The following is a 7514-nucleotide window of genomic DNA, read 5'->3' on the forward strand; positions in this document are numbered from 1 at the left end:
AAAGAAAGAAATCATAGATGACACAAACAAATAGAAAAATATCCGTTGCTCATGGATTGCAAGAATCAATATTGTGAAAATGACCATACTATGCTAAACAATGTACAGACTCAATGCAATTCTTATGTAAATGCCAACATCATTGTTCAGAGAATTAGTAAAAACAATCCTCAAATTTATATGAATCCAAAAAAGAGCCTGAATAGCCAAACTAATTCTAAGCAAAAAGAACAAATCTAGAAGCATCACATTACCCAACTTCAAATCATACTACAAGGATATAGTAACCAAAATAGCATGGTACTGTGATAAATGTAGACCCATAGACCAACAGAATAGAATAGAGAACCTAGATATAAAACCAAATACCTACAACCAGCTTGTCCTTGATAAAGTAGACAAAAATATACACTGCAAAATGGACACTTGATTCAGTGTCCTTGGGTAGTCATGAGTAAGAGAATAAAACTGGATTCTGACCTCTCAGCACATACAAAAATTAACTCAAGATAGATTAAAGACTTAAATCTAATACCTGATACCATAAAAATTCCCAAAGTAAACCTAGTAAAAACTCTTCTGGACATTTGCCTAGGCAACGAATTTATGAGTAAGACCTCAAAAGCAAATGCAACAAAACAAAATTAAATAAATGATACCCAATTAAACTGGAAGCTTCTGCACAGCAAAAGAAGTGACCAACAGGGTAAATGGGCAACCTACAGAATGGGAGAAAATATTTGTAAACTGTGCATCTGACCAATGACTAATATGCAGATATGCAGAATCTATAAGGAACTCAAACAAATCAGTAAGAAAGAAAACCCTAAATAACCCCATTAAAAAGTCAGCAAATAACATGAACAGAAATTTCTCAAAGAAGATATGCAAATTGCCAACAGGTGTATTAAAAAAATACTCAACATCACTAATCATCAGGGAAATGCAAATTAAAACTACAATGAGATACCACCTTACTCTTGCAAAAATGACCATTATTAGAAAGTCAAAAAACAACAGATGTTGGCATGGATGTAGTATAAAGGGGACATATATGCATTGCTAATGGAAATGTAAAGTAGTATTTACAACCTCTGTGGAAAACAGTATGGTGATTTCTCAAAGAACTAAAAAGAGACCCGTCATTCAATCCAGCAATCCCACTACTGGTTATCTACTCAAAGGAAAATAAGTCATTGTATAAAAAAGACCCTTGTACATGTGTGTTTATTGCAGCACAATTTACAATTGCAAAGGTATAGAATCAACCTAGTGCCCATCAAGAAAATGTTCCACACACACCATGGAAGACTACTCAGCCATTAAAAAGAATGCAATCATCTCTTTTGCAGCAACTTGGATGGAACTGGAGGCCATTATCCTATGTGATGTAACTCAGGAACAGAAAACCAAATATGGCATTTTCTCACTTTAAAGTAGGAGCTAAGTTATGGGTATGCAAAGGCATAGAGAGTGGTAATATGAACATTGGAGACTGAGAAGTTGGGAAGGTAGAAGGAGGGAAAGGAATAGAAAACTACTTTTACAATGTACACTACTAGGCTGACAGGTGCCCTAAAATCCCAGACTTCATCACTATATAATTCATCCATGTAACTAGAAACCAGTTATACCCCAAAAGCTATTGAAATAAAACAATATATGTAAACTAAAATAAATTTAAAACTTCTCTATGAAAGACACCACCAAGAGGATGAGCAGACATGCCACAGACTATGAGAAAATGTTTGCAAAATACATATCTAATAAAAGACTATTATCCAAAATGTACAGTTAACTCTTATAACTTACAAATAAGAAAGTAAAAAATCAGATTTAAAAATCATCAAATAATTATTCTAATCAAATTGATGCAGGAACAGAAAACCAAATACCACATGTTCTCACTTATAAGTGGGAGCTAAACACTGGGTACTCATGGACATAAAGGTGTCAACACTGGACTGGACTATACACTAGACACTAGACTGACTATTGGAGAAACAAGTAAAGAAAGTGGGGGGCATGAGGACTGAAAAACTAACTCTTGGGTACTATTCTCACTACCTGGGTGACACGATCATTTGTATCCCAAACCTCAGCATCATTCAACATACCCATGTAACAAACCTGCACATGTACACCCTGAATTTAAAACAAAAGCTGAAATTATTTTACACATTTTAAATCCTGTGTTTTAACGAAGATTAAATTAATATAATACAGGAACAAAATTAAATTACTATAATACAAAAATATTTTAAAATGGGCAAAAGACAAGAACAGGTATTTCACCAAAGAAGATATACAGATGGCAAATAAGCATGTAAAAAAAAATGTTCAACATCATGTGCCATCAGGAAAATTCAAATTAAAACAACAATGGGATACCACTACACATCCCTTGGAATGACCAAAATCCAGACCAGTGACAGCACCAAATGCTGACAGGTATGTGGAGCAATGGACACTTTCATTCATTGCTGGTAGTAATACGAAGTAGTATAGCTACCTTAGAAGACAGTTTGGCAGTTCTTAAAACACTAAACATACTCTTACCATGTGATTTGGCAATTGCTGTCCTTGGTATTTACCTAGATGAGTTTAAAACTCATGTCTACAAAAAACCCTGCACACAGATGTTTATAACAGCTCTATTCATAATTGACAAAACTTGGAAAAAGCCAAGATGTCCTTCAGCAAGACTGTGGTATATCCAGACAATGGAATATACTCAACAATTAAAAAAAGAGCCATCAAGCTATGAAAAGGCCTGAAGAAACTTCAAATGCATATTTCTAAGTGAAAGAAGCATATATAAAAAGGTTGAATACTGTATGATTCCAACAGGTGACATGCTGGAAAAGGCAAAACTATGGAGACAATAAAAAGATAGTGATTACCAGGTGTCGGGGGTGAGAAACGGATGAATAGTCAAAGCTCAGAGGATTTCTAGGTCAGCGAAATTATTCCATATACTACAATGGTAGATGCATGTCAGTATATATTTATCCAAACCTAGAGAATGTATAATACCAAGTCTGAACTCTAATGTAAGCCATGACTTTCAGAGATAATGTTATCAGTGTAGCTTCACCATTTGTAGAAAATGTATCACTCTGGTGTGGGATGTTGACTGTGGAGGAGTCTGTGCATGGAAGGGAACTCTATAATTTCTGCTCAAGTTTGAACCTAAAATGTCTCTAAAAAGTAAAGTCTGTTTTAAATAACTACTCATATATCATGCAGCTATTTACTGAGTATCTGGTGTAACATGATATCATAAAGCTCTTCAGTAGGCTTCTTCTCTATATTCGACTTCAATTATAAGAAAGAATTACCCAATCCATATTCTAAGGATCAATAACAGCAAATAAGGAAACAAATAACAAAAGGTTTATAAAAGTCCATAAATATTTGCTGCAAAATCATAAATTGAAATGGACAGAGAAATTAGTCGGTTTATTTTAAAACAAATTTAATTAGAAATGTCTGAAAACATTTCTGACCACTTCTTCGTTTACCCATCGTAAGTTAATGCCAAGCTCTTAACCACCTCTATGTTTTACATGCTCAAAATACATATTTCTTCAAAGCATTTAAATTTGAAAAATTGAATACATAGCACATGGCTTAGCTTAAAGAGAAATGTATAGTAAATTTAGAAAGAGTTGTTTTGATCACATTTTAGAGATTTTCTGCAGGAAAAAAAAGGCAGTTTCTACAAAAAGTAAATACCTTTCAAAATGAAAGTGCTAGACTCCACCCGGACTCTACCATGTTTGAGTCCTTGTTGTCTGGCGGCTGCTGCCTCAGTCTCTAGGACCTTGCGGGGACTCAGTCCTTCAGCATCACTATCCATAGCTCAGCTCAGCTCTTACTGCAGGCCATTCCCACAGCAGTCCATCCTGCCAGGGACAATGCAGCACAAGCATCTCCTTTGTTGAAGGCAGACGCTCTCACCGGGAGCATCATGGCAATCATTAATGCAGTGGTGGATGTCCAGTTTGATGGGATATCCTAAATGCCCTGGAAGTGCGAGGCAGGAAGACCAGGCTGATTTTGGAGGTGGCTCAGCATTTGGGTGAGAGCACAGTAAGGACCACTGCTGTGGATGGTACAGAAGGCTTGGTTAGAGGCCAGAAAGTCCTGGATTCTGGTGCACCAATCAAAATTCCTGTTGGTCCTGAGACTTTGGGCAGAATCATGAATGTCATTAAGGAGCCTGATGAAAGAGGTCTCATCAAAACCAAACAGTTTGCTCCCGTTCATGCTGAGTCTCCTGAGTTCATGGAAATGAGTGTTGAGCACGAAATTCTGGTGACTGATATCAAGGTCACCAGATCTGCTAGCTCCCTATGCCAAGGTTGGCAAAATTTGACTTTTTGGTGGTGCTGGAGTTGGCAAGACTGTAGTGATCATGGAGTTAGTAGGCAATGTCGCCAAAGCCCATGGTCATTACTCGGTGTTTGCTGGTGTTGGTGACAGGACCCATGAGGGCAATGATTTATTCTGTGATCTGATGTTATCAACTTAAAACATGCCACCTCCAAGATAGTGCTGGTATATGTCAAATGATTGAACCACCTGGTGCTCGTGCCCAGGTAACTCTGACTGCACTGATTGTGGTTGAATACTTCACAGATCAAGAAGGTCAAGATGTATTGCTATTTATTGATAAAATCTGTTGCTTCATCCAGGCTCATGCAGAGGTGTCTGCCTTATCAGGCGGAATCCATTCTCCTGTGGGCTATCAGCCTACCCTGACCACTGACATGAGTACTATGCAGGAAATAATTACCACCACCAAGAAGGGATCTATCACCTCTGTACAGGCTATCTATGTGCCTGCTGATGACCTGACTGACCCTGCCTGTGCTACTACTTTTGCTCATTTGGATGTGCTGTCCCATGTCATTGCTGAACTGGGCATCTGTCCAGCTGTGGATCCTCTAGACTCCACCTCTTGTATCATAGATCCCAACATTGTTGGCGATGAGCATTATGATGTGGCCCATGGGGTGCAAAAGATCCCGCAGGACTACAAATCCCTCCAAGGCCTCATTGCCATACTGGGTATGGATGAACTTTCTCAGGATGACAAATTGACTATGTCCTGTGCACAGAAAATACAGCGTTACTTGTCTCAGCCATTCCAGGTTGTTGAGGTCTTTACAGGTCATATGAGGAAGCTGGTACCCCTGAAGGATACCATCAAAGGATTCTAGCAGATTTTGCCAGGTGAATATGACCATCTCCCAGAACAGACCTTCTATAGGCTGGGACCCATTGAAGAAGCTGTGGCAAAAGCTAGCTGAAGGCCATTCATTGTGAGGGGTTCTTGTCCTCTGTACTGTCCGTCTCCTTGCCCCTAATCCAAAAAGCTTCAGTTTTCTGTGTAGGCCACACAAGAAACTTGATTGAAGATGTCTTCTGAAAATTATTTAAGGTTTCCAATAAAATGTACACCCATCAAAAAATGAAAATGCTATTAATAACTTTCAATTTCCAAATTAGAACTAATTTTTATTCCATCTGCTTTTTTCCAACTTTTATTTTAGGTTCAGTATGTACATGTGCAGGTTTGTTACATGACTAAATTGCATGTCACTGAGGTTTGGCATACAAAAGATCCCGTCACCCAGGTAGTGAGCATGGTGTCTAATAGGTAGTTTTTCAAACCTCTTCTCCATCCCACCCTTCCCCCTCTAGTAATCCCCAGTGTCTGCTGTTCCTATCTTTATGTCCATGTGCACTCAATGTTTAGTTCCCACTTACAAGTGAGAACATTCAGTATTTAGCCTTCTGTTTCTGCATTAATTTGCTTAGGATAATTGCCTGCAGCTGCATCCATGTTGCTGCAAGGACATGATTTGGTTATTTCTTAAGACTGTGCAGCAATCCATGGTGTATATATACCACATTTTCTTTATCCACTTCACTGTTGATGGGCACCTAGGTTCATTCCATGTCTTTGCTATTGTGAATAATGCTGTGATGAACATACAAGTTCATGTGTCTTTTTGGTAGAATGATTTATTTTGGGGGGGTTATATACCAGTAATGGAACTGCTGGGTTAAATAGTAGTTCTAAGTTCTTTGAGAAATCTCCAAACTGCTTTTCTCAGTGGCTGAACTAATTTATATTCCCACAGTGTATAAGCAGTCCTTTTCCTCCACAACCTTGCCAAAATCTGTTATTTTTGTCTTTTTAATAATAACCATTCTAACCAATGAATCTCACTGGTTTTGGGTGTGATTTTGATTTACATTACTCTAATAATTAGTGATGTTGAGCATTTTTTTCATATATTTGTTTGCCACATGTATGTCTCCTTTTGAGAAAGGTCTGTTCATGACCTTTGCCCATTTTTATGGGGTTTTTTGTTTTTTACTTGTTGAATTCAACATTTATGCTCCTTATACATTCTGGATAGTAGGCCTTTCTTGGATGCATAGTTTGAAAATATTTTCTCCCATTCTATAGGTGGTCTGTTTAATCTATTAATAGTTTCTTTTGCTGTAAAGAAGCTCTGTAGTTTAATTCGGTCCCACTTGTCAATTTTTGTTTTTATTGCAATTGCTTTTGGAAACTTAGTCAAAGTTTTTGCCCAGGCTGATGTCCAGAATGGTATTTCTTAGGTTTTCTTCTAGGGTTTCTACAGTTTTAGGTCTTACATTTCAGTCTTTAATTCATCTTGAGTTAAGTTTTGTATATGGTGCAAGGTAGGGGTCCAGTTTTGATCTTCTGCATATGGCTAGCCTGTTATTCCAGCACCATTTATTGAATAGGTAGTCCTTTCCACATTGCTTACTAGTGTTGAAGATCAGATGTTTGTAGGTGTGCAGCTTTATTTCTGGGTTCTATATCCTGTTCCATTGGTCTATATGTCTGTCTTTGTACATATACCATGCTTTTATGGAAAATGTCATTTATTTCTCACAAGTGCTATGAGGTAGGTACTACAACTATCCCCATTATATAGATGTGGAAACTGTAGCATAGAAGACATAGAAGAGATTAAATAGCTTGCCCAAATCCATGCAGTTCTTGAATGACTAAAATTCAGAACTGAGGACTGTCTGATTCCAGAGGCTGAGCATGCTATACAACCACACAAACCATTAAGAATCCACATTTTTTGAGATTAGAGAACAAAGGCTCAAAATCGTAACAAACTTATATTGAAGAAACAGCTAGATGAGAAAAAGCCAAAATTAGTGCAGTCTAAATTATATAGCGTTGAAAACAGAAAACCAAACACCGCATGTTCTCACTCATAGGTGGGAACTGAACAATGAGATCACTTGGACTCGGGAAGGGGAACATCACGCACTGGGGCCTATCATGGGGGGGGGGAGGAGGGAGGGATTGCATTGGGGAGTTATACATGATATAAATGATGAATTGATGGGTGCTGACGAGTTGATGGGTGCAGCACACCAACATGGCATAAGTATACATATGTAACAAACCTGCACGTTATGCACATGTACCCTAGAACTTAAAGTAT

General features: G+C 37.8%; 2 pseudogenes; both read left to right on the top strand.

Moving 5' to 3' along the window:
- The window catches only part of LOC108523663 (60S ribosomal protein L3 pseudogene), a 4002-nt pseudogene extending 1791 nt beyond the window's left edge, over positions 1-2211 (top strand).
- A 1535-nt stretch (positions 2212-3746) lies between these two features.
- LOC108523664 (ATP synthase subunit beta, mitochondrial pseudogene) lies at positions 3747-5318 on the top strand (annotated as a pseudogene).
- The last annotated feature ends 2196 nt before the right edge of the window (positions 5319-7514 follow it).

Source organism: Rhinopithecus bieti, unplaced genomic scaffold, assembly GCF_001698545.2.
Source record: "Rhinopithecus bieti isolate Rb0 unplaced genomic scaffold, ASM169854v2 scaffold_77061, whole genome shotgun sequence".
Taxonomy (NCBI): Eukaryota; Metazoa; Chordata; class Mammalia; order Primates; family Cercopithecidae; genus Rhinopithecus; species Rhinopithecus bieti.